Consider the following 14,986-nt stretch of genomic DNA (forward strand, 5'->3'; position numbering starts at 1 on the left):
CCTCCAGAGCTCCTTCTTTTCTCAGAAGGTTCCCTCCTCAAGCTTTGCCTCTCTACGGTTTTTCACTGGAAAATCTGTTCTCTCATCTCTTAACTTTTTTTATATCAGTGATTCTAAACTAGCCCTGGCCTCCCTCTGGGGTGCAAAACCACTGATCGTCTGGGGGACATCATACTTCATACTTCAACACTTCAAACTCAGGCCCTCGAAAATGCAGTGCCTCACCCTTCTCCAAGTTGTCTTCATGGGTACCACTGCTCTGAAAATCTCAGTGTCAGCTTTAGCTGTTTTTTCTCTACTCAGATGTCAGATTGGGTCAGTTTTTCCCTTTGCGTCTGTTCCTTTCCCATTTCCCTGCTATCATCCATTTCCAGCCTCCCCCAGGTTCCTCCCACCCTGCCTTTTCCTTGGTGGACTGTGGTGCCCTTCTAACTGGTCTCCCTGTCTCTGGTTTCTGCCCTGCCTTTTCTTCTGATTTCAAAGTAGGTACTCGATAAATATTTGCTGTGACATTTATAGAACTCCTAGAAGTTTGCAAAGCACATTCACACTCAACATCTCATTTGTTCCATTTGGAGCTTAAGTTTATTACAAGTAGCATTCCAGGCTTACAATCTGATTTCTGTTACTTAAGGCAACCACTGGAGCTACTTCTAACTTTGAACCTTGTAAATTAAAGCATCTCTTAAATTGCTTTACTTTTGAAGATTCAGTGTCTTGTGTGGCCTACAAGCTAAAAGAGCAGAGCATTTCAAGTCAAAGAGAGCCCCCTTGCCAAAATACTTTTTTCTCTGCTGATAAAGGTGATGGTGACAGCAAAATCAAAATTTAAAAGAAACTCCTTTCTGAAGATTGTTAAAAACGGTTTTTCCTATTTATCCAGTCGGTATCCTATTTACAAGTCAATCTCCAACATCCTTGGAAGCTGATATCCTGGCATGGTAACAGAAAAATTCTAACAGTTGAGCAATAATTTCTCACTAAGAGAATGAACATGACCATTATCATGACTGTAAAAACAGAGTAATATGTTTGGTCTTAAATACCCAAATAAGTGCCTTAAATACCCAAATAAGAGCTCAATAAACATTTGTTGAATGAATAAATGAATTCAGAGCCGGCCTTACTATTGTTTATAAATTGAAAGCATCAGTTTCCACAGATGGATGGAAAAGTACGTTAAACTTGAAAAAACAAAAACAACAACACTTGCATTGAGGGGCCAGAACTGTGATACATCAACTACCCCGGTCTCTTCTGGGTACACTCCAACTGCTGCAGAAGTAGGCGGAGGAGACGGGGGCTACTGGCAGGCACTGTCCTCTTGACTCGGCCTCTCTGGAGTTAAGGTTTCAAGCTCCTGGAGGGCAAGCACTCTACCTTGAACTTCGTGGTCCTAGCCCTGTGCTCTGTGCATACCGAATGTGCATCATAAACGTGGTCTGAGAGGCAAAGTCCTCCATGACCTGCCTGCATTTTCACCTTTCAATCCTTCACATCTATTCTTCCTTACTTCGCAGAGGTACTGTGAGGAGTAAGTTAAAACACAGCACTTAAAGCATTTAACACACTGCCTTGCACTCACACACAAAAGTGCTTGGTCAATGGTAGTTGTTATCACCATCATCTGGGGCTCTGTCTATGTTTCAAAGGTGGAGCTTAGTCTGCTGGGCTGTCAATACATGTCGGTGCAAACAGTGTGCCTCCTGGGGGTGGACTCTTCGTATGTGTATCCTCAGAGCCTAGCACAGTGCTCCCCCTGTAGCAGGCCCAGAAGCTGACTGCATGAATGAGCAATCGAGATGCAAGCTCCAGGCCTGCCCCAACCCAGCCCACTGGGTCTCCCTGAAGAGTCATTTAAACTCTCTGGGCCTTGGTGACGTCTGTGGGTCCTTCCGGCCTGAAGAAGCCAGAAGATGAGACTCACAGAAGCTCTCACAACAGTCACTGGCAGAACTGGAACTAGAAGGCTTTCGTTCCCCCTTCATCACCAGGCACCTCACACATCATGTCTACTTAATAACGGCCTGCCTAAATGTCACTGTCACTTTGTAATCCCCACCTGGTGGATTGCTGGCCACAAAGCATAAGCTCCTTGGGAGCGGTTTAGTCCCTCAGAAAAAAACATTGCCTATTTCAAGTAGAGTACAAAAGATGCAAATTCGATTACCTCAGTTAGAACAGACCAGCTTTAACAGAGTTAGTGTCTTGAGCTTTGGAAGAAATCACTTGGAAATCCTTGGTTCTGAGTCCTCCATTTCCTCCACACCTAGATCTAAAAAGAAGTAAAACAAAAAGAATAACGTCTCATGACTAGGTGCCAGAACTGAACGTATCAGAAACAAAAGTGACTTCCGTAAGCATGTGGACAGAACACCTACTGTCAGTCCAGCACTGGGTAAAGCAATTGACATAGGTGATCTCATACAGTCCTCAAAACACAGGAGACATCCCCCCATTGTACAGCTGCATCAAAAGAGGCTCTGAAAGGTCACAGAATCTGTTCAAGGTCACAAAATCTGTTCAAGGTCTATGTTAGACCCGGGACTTAAACACAGGTTCACTGCAGATTCCAAATCCTGGGTTATTAACCTGTAAGTCAGGGTTTAAAAACTCTTTTTGACAGTGACCCACCATTTTTAAAAATCATATTACATAAACTGAAAGTCCAAAGCCTGAAAACAACGCTTACTCTTATTATATGCAATGCACTCTGATATTTTCTAGTCTATTCTTTTTTATATTGCATTATATATTCTATATCTTTAAAAAAATATCTGGTAGCAACCCACTAAACTGATTTCACAATCCTCTAATGGGTCTCCATTCTTGCTGGAAAAACACTACCCTCAGAGATAGTACCTCACTAGAAGTTTCTCAGAAACCGCGGACCTAATCCTCCTATGCTTTTTAACCATGAGAACCTGACCGAGTAGTTGAGCTTCATAATTAGAAAAGTTTCTAACCTTTAAAATATGTCTAAGGCACCAAAATACGTATCATCCATTATGGATCCTTAGAAGAGATATTTAATTTGGGCCAAAGTCCAGAATGGAATTAGTCACTTACCTATAGGAGAGGAGTTATAAAGTGGCACCGCGGACAGACTAAAACCTCAGGTGATTTATAATATATCCTGCAAAGTGGCTAACAGCGGGCGGTCATGTTGTACCAACAGAGGAGACCTAACTACGGCCGAAGTAAGAGGCTGAGATTGCAAAGCCCTGGGGGGCAGGGCCCTGCCTTCGCACTTCCCATTCAATTCCAGGGGCTTTGGTGCTCAACCAAGGAAATCCTCAGGTTCCGGGGGGGTCAGGATGGGGGTCCCAGTCGCGGTCCGAGGGAGGGGAGATGCGACTGTCAGCGCCGTTCCCGAGCCTGCTGGACCGGAGCCCGTCACGTCCCCCGCCCTAGGGTACGCGTTGGTCCCCGGACCCCCGCCCTCCAGCATAGCCTTGCAGATGGGCCACGGCTGCGGCGCAACGTGCCCGACTCCGCGGTTGGACCCCGACTCCCAGGGCGCGGGCCCGGGAGTCCGGGCACCTGCGGGCGCCGGGTCCCCGCAACACCTCGGCTTTCCAGAGTCCGCGGAGCTCCCAGTCCCGCGCGAGCGTCCCCCGGCCGGGTTTTGAGGCTCCTTCCCGGGAGAACAGGGGTCGGGCCGGCCTCGCCTCGCCCGCCCACCCCGCACACGGCCCCTGCGCTGGCACTTACAGGGCTCGGCCGCTGCCCCGCGAGCGCGTTCCCCGGGGGTCCATGGCGCTTCCGGACCCGCGATTCAGGCCGCGGCGTCTCGCAGCACCGCCCAGAAAATGGACGCCGGCGGCTCGGCTCGGCCGGCCCGGCCCGCCCCCGGCGCGGGGTTGGGGACGCCACCCGGCCGGGAAGAGGGCTCCTCGGCCTCAGCCGCGGGCCGGGCTCCGGGGCACCAACGAGCGAGCCCAGGACCAGGCCTCGGGAGGACAGGGGCAGGCCCGGGACGTGGGGGGGTGGGGTGGGGACACACCTCGGCCCCGCAAGACCCCAAACCCAACCTGGGCGCGACGGGGAGAGGTGGGGGGGCCCACAACGGCCCCAGATGCCACGAAGGGAGCTGCGGCCTCAGCCTCTCTCCTCTCGGGAGACCCCAGAACCCGCCCCAAGGGCAACCAGTTAGGGGTCTACGGCCACAAAGCCTAGTCCGTACCAGAACCAGGCCTGGGTTTGCAGGCGGGTCCCCAGGTTCGCATCCAGATCCCAGACAGCATCCAACCCCTGCCCGTTTAAGGGAGGCGGATTTCAGAGAAAGTCAACTGCAGTTTTCATTTAAATTATCAGGAATCGAGTGTCACCTGCGCTTTCCCATGGCTGACAGGAGATACCTAGATAGACTTTCCCAAAGTGCTGTGAAAGCTAGTTCGCGCAAAAGACCCAGGCCTCCTCCTGAAATAAAGCGCACTGACTGCCTGCTATGCTAGACCTTTCCTCCAAAGATTCAGGGACTGCTCATTGAAAAAGTATTTACTGAGGCCTGCCACAAACTCGCCTTTTGGAGGAGCTAACAGCCTAGTTAGCTATATTGTACAGGTTTTGTTTGCTTGTTTTCTACAAAACCATCCACCTTGTCTGCGTTTTGGTGGTGTGAGTCTTATTTTTTTAATTTTCTTTTGAAGAGATGCATTCCCAAGTTACAGTTTAAAAAGATAAGTCTGTTCTTTGCATGACTTAACATCCTGTTTTTAGTTTGGAATACAGCGCTCTGCAACCTAGTTCCTGATCACGTTTTAAGATTGTGAACATTCTTAACGGAAAACCTATGGTTACCAAAGGGCAAACATGGGGGTGGGGGCGGCAGGGATAAATCAGGAGCTTGGGATGAATATACACACATTACTGTAAGACAGATAAGCAACAATGGACCTACTGTATAGCACAGAGACTCTGCTCAATATTCTGTGATAACTATAAGAGAAGAGAATTGGAAAAAGAATGAATATATGTATAACTAAATTGCTTTGCTGTACCCCTGAAACTAATACAACATTGTAAATCAACTATACTCCAATAAAATTTTTAAAAAATCACTCCCAATGCAAAAAGAAGAAAAGATTGTGATGATTCTGATGAATAAAGTAGAATCCAATATTATATACAAAGTTGGTAAAACATTTTAATAATCAAGGAGAAATATACTGACTTAAAGTCAAATTAAAGCATCATGTAATTTAAAAATAAAGACAGGGTTTTGAAGGCCAATAGGTTGGGCAACGTGCACACACATGTACACTAGCAATTCCTAACTTCCTCAAAGCCAAGCGTCCTTTATTCTTTCTCTGTGGGTCACGTTCAAAAAGAGCTATTCCACTAAATTGCATTTATTAACTAATGGTTCATCTTCCCACTTAAAAAAAACAACAACCCTGGAATGTTTTTGTGTATGTCATTGCCCATCAGAACTTCAAAACCTGAGCGAACCCATTGTTAATCATGGACTCCAAACTGAAGAAATCTCTGGTCTGATTGCAACTTTATGTGTCTCCATTGATGCTTTTGGGAAAACCAGGCATGGGGATTAGGAACCGCAGGTTGGAAAGTGCCAGTATGAGGTACGGCTCTCCATGCTGCCCTCCTGGGATTGGAAGGTGGGAGGGTGGCACAGCGAGGCAGTTTGGCCTTTGGATTCAGTTTGGCCTGCCTGGGTTTAAAGCCTAGCTTTGTCACTTACAAGGCTACTCGCTGACTTTAGGCAAGTTACTTAACCTCGTGAGCCTCAGCTTGCTCATCTGTAAAATGGCACTGATTTTAATATTACACTTAACTCATAGGGCTTTTTGATAGTTAAATAGGATAATATGTGTGAAGCATCTGCATTATGGTTATTGGTGCTGCAAGTCAAGTATTCACAGCTGTAAGTTTCTACCATCCAAGCAGTAAGAATCTTAGTTCCCATGTGGTAAGCCACTTCTATACCCTAGAAAATTTCAGTGGGTAAGCTGCCAAGGTCACATGCTGAGTGACATAAAGGGATTTAAATACAGGTCTGACTGTACCGTCCACTTTCTGTGCTGCTAACATGTTCCCCGTGGTACCTTGATCAGATGCTGTCAACAGCTTGTTAAGGGTGAAATCAGCTCTGGCTTTCCTAAGAGGCTTAGCAAGTGAATGGCTCCTTACATCCACTTGTGAATTCACAAACAGTGGCATTTCTTTCTCATTAGGGCCAAATGTTTCTCCAGAAGCGAGTAGATTTCCCCCAAATTGTTATTAATAACTAAAATATCACAGCAACAGTTTTAAACACTGCAGCCTAAAACTTACATAATCATCCTGTCCTTCAAAACTTTCCACCCTTCCTCATAACCAGTTACATATTCTCTCTCTTAATCATTCTTCTGAGTATGGGGAACTATCTGGAAATTTCCAAGAACGTCCCAACTTGTTATAATATTTATTCTTTTCTATAAAGATTTATTCCTTTCAAAGCAACTAAGCATGATATATTTTTATATCCTTATAATACTTTTCATTTCAGTGCATTTGCAAATAAAAAAATATCCTAAGACTTTTAATCTTAAAAGTCTTAAATTTCTACTCTTAGTAGTTCTTCAGTGTCTCCCCAGCATGGCTCCTGATCCTTTTCTAGTGGCCTTTTGTAGGAAGCTTTCCTTGTTTTCTACCTCATTTTGTTTAATCCCTGCATGATTTCTATTTTGCTATGACTGCCTGTTTGAGCTTTCTGATTTAAGATTGTTGGCCAATTTACTGCCCCCCCCTTCTTTCTCTTTTTTAAGGTTTCCGTAGTCTCATCATATATAAAAAGTCTAAAGCATGTCTCATAAACCCACTTGCTTCCTTTGTTTTCCATCATGGGTTAGGAATCTGGAAGTCATTCCGCTTCCCATTCTTCCTCTACTCTGTTAATTTATTGTTTTATTTCTCTCTTCCCCTCCTCCTGGGCACTCACCAGATTCTGTCACTTGGCTTCCTCTTCTATAGCTACTTATCTCTTTCCCTTCAAGCATTTTCAGAAAGTCCCTGTCCAAATCTTCTATAATCCCCGCCACATTTCTGAGAGGCCTCTTGTGATGTCATGTTGAGAAGTCTACCAAAATCCTTGCAGAGGTAGGGTGTAGACAGGGGTGGCAGCTCCCCACCCCTGGGAGCCAGGCAGGAAGTAGTAGGAACTGGGGCCTAGAGGGTCATACATGTCCCACCTAAGTGGGGAATGGGGGTGTCACTCCCCAGTCCCAGACTCATTGTTGTCAGATGAGAATGCCAGATCTGCAGAATTTTCCAATGGAGCCCAAATCAGGATTTTTATATAAAATATATAAAATGTTGACCACATTAAAAAAAGAAAATGAATTTGTATCTTATCAAGCCTTTAGCTGTAACTCTAATTTATAGAAAATCTCTGAGACAGAGGAACATGTAAAACAGCATGAAGGAATGCAATCTCAAATTTCTGACTGTGGGAAACTATGAGTCAGACAAATTTTATCTTCAACAAAATTTTTATGATGATAGCAAGGATGACAGGAAGAGAGGGAAGGAAACCTATTGATTAAATAAAATTTAAGGAAATATTAATTGTACTGTATGAACCTTATTTGGAATTGTGCTTTGAACACTTTTTTTTAATGACCTAACTGGACAGATTTGAATGCTGACTGTGATATTTGATATTAGTAAAGAATTATTGTTATTTGTTGATATGATAATGATACTGTGGTTATTTTTCTTTTTCACTAGTTGACATTTTTCATGTTTTTTTTAGTATTCCACATTTTAAAAACTTTTCATTTAGAACTGTTTCAAAGTTATGGAAGACTTGCTAGAGCAGTACAAAAAACCCTATGTATACCACACCTATATCTACCTTTTTATCTATTTTTTTTTCTTGAATCATTTGTAAGTTGCAAATATTATTCTCTTCTATACCTAAATACTTTAGCATTTATTTCCTTTAAAAAAGTGTTCTCTCTTAGTATCTTTATCTTTTAGAGACTCATACTAAAATGTTTAGAGATAAAGCAATGTGATCTGGGATTTGCTTTAAAGTAATACAGATGAGGATTTCCATGAAACAAGATTGGCCAGTTATTGAGAATTGTTGAAACTGAGCCATGACTATACAGGATTTCATTGAAGTAGTTTTTCCATGTTGTACACGTGTTTAAGATTTTCATAATAAAGTTTTAAAAGATTATGTTAATGAAAGACTTTAAAGTGATATGCAATGCTTATGGTATAGTAAGTAAATAAAAAGATACAAAATTGTCTATAAAAATATTATCTCAACTATTAAAATAATCACTGGGCATACATAAAGGACTGAGAGAATGCATGTCAAAATGGTAACATTCCAAATTATTTCAAGGTAAGTATATGTTACTTTTATAATTAGAAGAAAAAGAGTAATATTGTTAAACAGAAAACAAAGTTGGCAATGGATTCAATTAAAGCTATTGTTAGAAGTCAAACAAAGCACATATGTGGGTTGGACTGACCAGTGGGCCTCCAGTTTGCAGCTTTTGACTTAGAAAATTAGTCCACAAACTCTATCTTACAGGCCAATTTCACCTGCCAACTGTTTTTGTATAACCTACAAGCTAAGGATTGTTTCGACATCTTTAAATGATTGAGAAAAAAAAAGAAAAACAATATTTCATGACATGAAAAGTTACATGAAAATCAAATTTCACTGCCCATAAGTGAAATTTTATTGGGACACAGCCATTCATTTTTGTATCTATGACAGTATATACATTATATATAATTCATATTATATATTAGTATATTTTTAATTTCATCAATAGTTTGTGAAAAATTGTTTTCTTTGTTGTTAGGTAAATATGCAGATAACATCCTCAGTTTTGCCTCCACTCACAGAGCTAAAATATTTACTATCTGGCCCTTTACAGAAAAAGTCTGCCAACCTCTAGTTTAGAAGCGGGTTTCCCATGTGACCTAAAAGCATCTTGATTTAGCAGAAAGAGCACTGGGCTAGGAGTTAAGCGAGGCCACTTAACTCTCTGAGTGACCTAAAGAAGTCCCAACTTCTCTGGGCCACAGTTCTCTCAACATGACAGAATAAAGTGAACATACCATTCCCACAGCAACTGAAGTCTGGGGTTCATGTTCCCATAAGAGCTGAGCAAGAAGTACAGGATGACGGCAGCTCTACGTGCTGACGAGCCAGCCATGGGCAGTGCTTCTGGAGACCATGGGACTCAAACAATCAGAATCCACTGCGGATGGCTTAATGGGCACTCAGAGCAGGGCGTGGATAGGCAGGTGAAAAGCAAGGAAAGACAGGCTTTGTGAGCTTCAAAAGCTGAGCTGCATGCCTGCTGAGGGCAACATGATTTGGGCAAAAGAGTTTCTAAAATTTTCCATGCATCTATGGCCATGGAATTCTCCAGGCAAGAATCCTGGAGTGGATAGCCTTTCCCTTCTCCAGGGGATCTTCCTGACCCCAAGGTTCAAAGTTGAGTCTCCCACATTTCAGGCAGATTCTTTACCATCTGAGCCACCAGGGAAGCCACCTAAAACACATATTTTGGGTCTATCTCCGGGCTGAGCTTTGTGGAAAACGAAAAGCAATTGGTCACAACACATGTAAAAATCTGCCCATTGAAAATTTAGTCCAGATCCAGCCAAGTGACAGCAGCAGGGCTAGGGGTGGTCCCACTATGAAAACAGGAGCCTTGGGACAGAGACTTCCTAGACCCTGGGAGAAATCATCCTAGGGAGGCCAATCGGTAGGCTCTTCGCCATAGCCACGGTGGGACAGTGGAGTCCCAAGGCCAACATCGTGACTGAAGCCAGACAGAACATGGGAGCACCCAGCCCATACACAGCCTGCATCTCAGGGGCTCTCCCAGCCTCTTTTCATTCCTTGCCACCCCTCCTCTCTTTCTCCCCTGTTCCCGGCAACCCCAGCTTCAGGGTGCGGCATAGCAGCCTGCCTCCTGACTGCCCACTTTGTTCCCTCTTCCTGATTTCCTGCACCCCCTCCCCACCTCCTAGCTGCCCTCTCGGTCGGCAGTCGTCCCATCTCCCCACGTTGCTGGCCAGATGACCATCCCACTCGCTTTCACATCGTTTCCCCAATATCTTGCATTTTCTAATCTTTCAGTGTAACCCCTCTGTTTCCCTACTACAGGTCCCCTACTTCCCTTCCACAGCTCAAGAAACAAGAGAAAAGGGGGGAAAAAAATTACAAGGGCACTGCCCTTCTGGGATTTAACCACATTCTCAGCTGGTGGCTTTTGTTTTCTCGTCTCACTGGCTTGTAAGGCCCTCGGGGCAGGGACACCACGTCGCGCTCGGCACTGGGGAAGATGGGCAGGACTGTGAGGCCTTAATTAGAGCAAGGCCTCAGACAGGGTAGAAGATTTCAGCAGGCCAAAAAAAAAAAAAAAAGGAATTTCAAAATATCTATTTGGCAGCAATGACCACAGGGTAAGGAAGAGGTTTATTTAATCATATAAAGAAAATCATGAAAGACTTCACAGCTTTTTATGAACACAGAAAAAAAAAAATATTTATACCGGCATTTAAAACACAAAATTGAACCAGAAAACAAACTTCCTCCACAGGCCAAATATAGTGACTATAGACACAAACGCTAGTCTCAAACTCTGAACTGGAACAGCTGCAGAAGCAAGAAAACCATTAAAAGAAAAGATGCAAAATGAATCACAAGATCAAAAGAGCCATTTTCTGGTCAATGAGATGTTTGGGGCATGGCAGTATCATGCTGGGCTCACCTAACAAAGACAAGGGCTTTGGCAACTAGTCTTTGATTTACCTGCTTCCCACAGAAGCAGAACAGGGCCACAGGGAGACCCCCCACGACCTGTCAGGGAAGGTAGAAAAAGCAGAAGCATCTTGCCTGCATCACAAATTCAATTTTTTGCATTCAAAGGCTTCTCAACTTAACATCTGCTCATGAATGCGAAAGAGTGGCAGCCCTTATGGAGGTCACCTGGCAAGGCAGGCAGACCAGCTTGGAGCAGGGCAGTCAGACATACGGTGGCTTATTAGGAGCCAAGACATTTCGAGGTGACCGAGAATAAGACACAGAGTCCCGGGGAAGAACCATCCTTGCCATCGGTTGCAATGCCCCCAAACTGAAGGCTGACCTTCAGGAAACAGTGTAAAAAGCCACTAAGAGAATAGCATGCATTCATTTCTTTCTGAAACAGAGAGGACATACAATTGTACCTGTCCATACAATGCCCTAGCTTTGTACACGAACCTGGACATGAGCTTCATAAGGAGTTTTATGTCACATCTCCATTCTGCTTGGGTGGCAGTGGTCTCTGTCACACAGGAGATGCTCAACAAGTATTTGAAGAAGTGAACTGACTTGGTGAAGCCCCCTCCCACCCATCCCCACCCCCACTGACAAACAATCGTCTACTCTAAAGGGCTAGAACATTCTTCAATGCAGTGGAATGTTTCATGGCTGGTCAAATCCAAATAAAGTGGACTGAATCAGGCCACTTCTAACTTCTGATAAGCAAAGCCCAATAAATTGTGAATCAATTTTAGAAGGGGCTTTTGAAACATTCAGAAGACTTTGAAGGGTCATATTATTTCTAACTTGTAGAGCAAACCTATCCCTTTGTTCTTGGACCTTCTTTAGCAGATGAACCTAAAAGGCACAAAAGACTTCTGGTTCTGAAGAATTTCCTTAGCATTATTTATTCAAATAGAGAAAGATCAGTCCAAGCAGCGAGGTCTTTAGAAAGCCACCGACAAACAGGCAAAGAGTTCTGCAGAAGCGTTTGAGGCGTTAGAGGACAAAGGCAATTTACTGGCAAGATGGGACAGACCCTTCCACTTCTTGCCTTTGAAAAAAAAGTTAAAGGAAGTGGCTCTCTCAATGTTTTGCCATGAGTCAAAGTTCTGGAGTTCTTAAGAAAAACAAAGCAAGAGGCTTCCCAGAAATTTCCTCGCTCTAGGATTCCTTTCTTTTGTGGATTTCTTGGGTTAAACTGAACCTGGGCCTGAATTTCAACAACACCTAGGACTGCAATGTTCAGAGCTTCACTGCATCTTTGGAGCAGTTCTTGGGTGAGGCTGGGTCAAAGGCAATGCCTCTGATGGCACCAAGTTCTGGGAATTGGGGGTCTGGGCCACTGTCTCACTGCAGGGGCAGCTTACCTAAGCCAGGCTCAACCCATGAAGTCTCAGACCTGACTCTGATACAACGGCAGTAACTCATTAGGAAGGAAAGTCTGCGGTCTGAGCATGAACACCTCTCTGCCTGGCAATGCTCTCCATCAGATCTTCACCTGCCTGGATCCATCTCACCATCTAGGTCTCCACCTTAAATACCACTCCTACAAGGCTTTGCCTGGCCAACCCTTCTCAAGTGGCTCTTCTCCCAAAATGACACCCTCGCTTTTGTAAATTTTATCTTCTCTTTCTTACTTGCACTTGTCTTCTATAATTATTTGTTTACATATTTATTTTTGTGCCCCTGGCCCCCCACCCCTTCACCACACTAGGGGTGGGTCTATGAGAGGCAGGCCCTGATCTCTCTTGTTCATTACTCTATTTCTAGCCTCTGGAATATGACTGGTATGTAGTAGGTACTCAGTATGTGTGTTGAATGTTTAATTACCAAAAAAGCTGTGAAGCATAGCATTTCCCATGTAAGGGAGCTGCTAGAATGAACTATATGGTACCAGGAACTCAAAGGCTTCGTGTATCAAAGAGAAAAGTGCTAGATCACTTTCTAGATTCATCTCCCCATATCCACCAGCCCTAAGATGTGGTTGGGTACCCAGGCCCTCTGGAGGGGAATCCATGGAAATCATTGACCTAGATCAACATCACTCTAGTAGCGAGAGATGCAATCTTGGTATTCTCACTGAGTTAAGGCTTGGGAAAAAAAATCCTATTCTCTAAAATAATATTATCATTATTATTTAATAATAATAATATATTATTTGATAATAATAATTATCAAATCTTATTATTATTATAAGATTTGAGAATTGTAGACTCCAAATCATTCAGGTAGAAAACCACAGATTCATCCATTTTGTTTTGGTGGGAGCCAAGCAGTTGTTTGCGCATCCTTTCTGTCGCACCTGTCTTGGCCTGCCCAGCGTAAACACCTTAGCCAAAAAGTGTAAATGGGTGAAGCACTGCCTTTTCAACAATGAGCAGGAATAAGTGCAATTCCCTACAGTTGGCAGGAAGTGTTTTTGGCTAATTTAGAAAATCCAATGATAATTGTAAATGGGTAAATTTAGAAAAGCTTTGTGTCTGGTAAACATTTCTGTGAAATATGAAGGCAAAGCATTAAGGCAAAACACACAAAGTAATAAATAATAATTATTCTTCCATTCACTGGTCTATTTATTACAATGACAATGATACAGTATACTTCCCATCAGTCTTATTTGGCTTTCAAGCTCCTTAACTTGTGTTTCAAATTCTTTTAGGAGAGACCAAGAGCAAAAGAATGAAAAATGCCAGAAAAAAAAATCATGAGGTATGAAAATCTACAAGATGACGCAACTGTGCTTGAGATAAAAACAAAAGGATCGACATTTTACAGAGAAGCAATACACTGTTGAATCTCTCTGGCATTCAATTGGAGGGTAAAACAATTCCATTGAATCCATCTAATCTTGTGATTAAGATTCAAATGGTTTCAAAATGATTAATTTGTACCAGCCTATCAAAATAGAAGACATTGAGTTGTAATCTTTCTGAACAGCAATAGTGTTTTAATTACAAATGCCAGGCTCATTATTTTCTCAAGAGCGAATGACAATTAGCCTGGTCCTACTGCAACTGTTAATGCTACTGATGCTAAAATAAATAGGCAATATGGAATCAGGGCTCTGACATTTCCCTTCAGTTTACGATTTTCTGATTGATGCTATATGCAAAATGTACTTAGTCATTTTAAGTCACAGGCAAGCAGGAAAATGGCTCCCAAACAGCAAAAAAAAAAAAAAAAAAAAAGAGGTGAAAAAAAGGTGTTACAGGAAGGATATTTCATGGCAAGCCCACAGAACGAAATCACTGTGAGCTGAATCATGTTCTAATACAATTGAACCATAGAAAAGCTCCAAGCAAGATATTTAAGTTGGCCTCAAAACAACAACAACACAACAACAACAAATCTTTAGTCTATTAGAGGTTTGAATTTACAGACAGTGCTTTGGGATATTAGACAAACTGCTAGGATAAAGCTACTATTTACACAGATGGTTGTGCATCTCAATGTTCTACACGCTGGAGCAAACCTCAGGGAGGTTTTGGGTTTAGCAGCATCTTCCTCCTAACACACCTACAAAGACATTTCTCACAGAGACTCAGTATGCACTTATTGTGGGGGTGGGCTCGGGTTTGGGTCCGTCTCTACCGATAGCTCAGAGGTTACCGATGGAGGGATCAGGCAGAACAAGAGCATAAGCATTTTCTGATTCTGAGAATTTCTGAGTTACCTTTTGTTTCAGTGGCGCTGGTGAACTCGTGATAATGAAACTACACCTTTGCACACAAGCCTTGACCAGCATTCTGTGGCACATTACAAAGAAAAAACCTTAATTTTGAAAGTACTGAGCACAAAGGAGGAAAGAAAAAGCTCTTACTGTGCAAGCTTTCTATGTACAGAATTATGGCTTAATTTTTAAGGCTTGAAGACCGCATTTAAAAACGTCTAAAACCAGTTCAGGCTCTCCAAGAGAGGAAAAGAACTGCAAAATTTTCATGAAACATTTGGTTTTTCTTAAGACAATCTTTTGCATATCTGTTACTGCATTTTTAAATAAGATGTGGTTACTAAGGAAACAAGTTCTGGCCCAGTGTTAATTTGAAACCAAAATATATTTGAGAAGTTAAACTCAAAGGAAAGAACCCATGAAATAATTTTGAAAAGTGCCAGAATTTGGTACTTACAGAACCACAGCTTGGTCTGCAGTGAACCATTCTAGGGACTCTTTTATTCAGTGAAGCTCTCTTTCTTCTA

General features: G+C 42.9%; 1 protein-coding gene across 15 annotated transcripts in view; it reads right to left on the reverse strand.

The window, feature by feature from the left end:
* Nucleotides 1-14,986, reverse strand: part of ZBTB38 (zinc finger and BTB domain containing 38) — a 77,535-nt gene that overhangs the window by 41,687 nt on the left and 20,862 nt on the right. For 7 of the 15 annotated variants that reach the window (XM_043474241.1, XM_043474247.1, XM_043474238.1 and 4 more), the window contains one exon: nucleotides 2,171-2,275. The exons of 1 other annotated variant lie outside the window; for it this stretch is intronic. The gene's annotated coding sequence lies outside the window, so the exon portion shown is untranslated. Of the gene's footprint in view, nucleotides 1-2,170; nucleotides 2,276-3,069; nucleotides 3,669-3,714; nucleotides 3,944-4,331; nucleotides 4,511-14,986 lie in introns of those variants that run through there. 7 more of the 15 variants (XM_043474249.1, XM_043474250.1, XM_043474244.1 and 4 more) reach the window with 5 other exon arrangements.

Source organism: Cervus canadensis, chromosome 7 (genome assembly GCF_019320065.1).
Source record: "Cervus canadensis isolate Bull #8, Minnesota chromosome 7, ASM1932006v1, whole genome shotgun sequence".
NCBI classification, from domain to species: domain Eukaryota; kingdom Metazoa; phylum Chordata; class Mammalia; order Artiodactyla; family Cervidae; genus Cervus; species Cervus canadensis.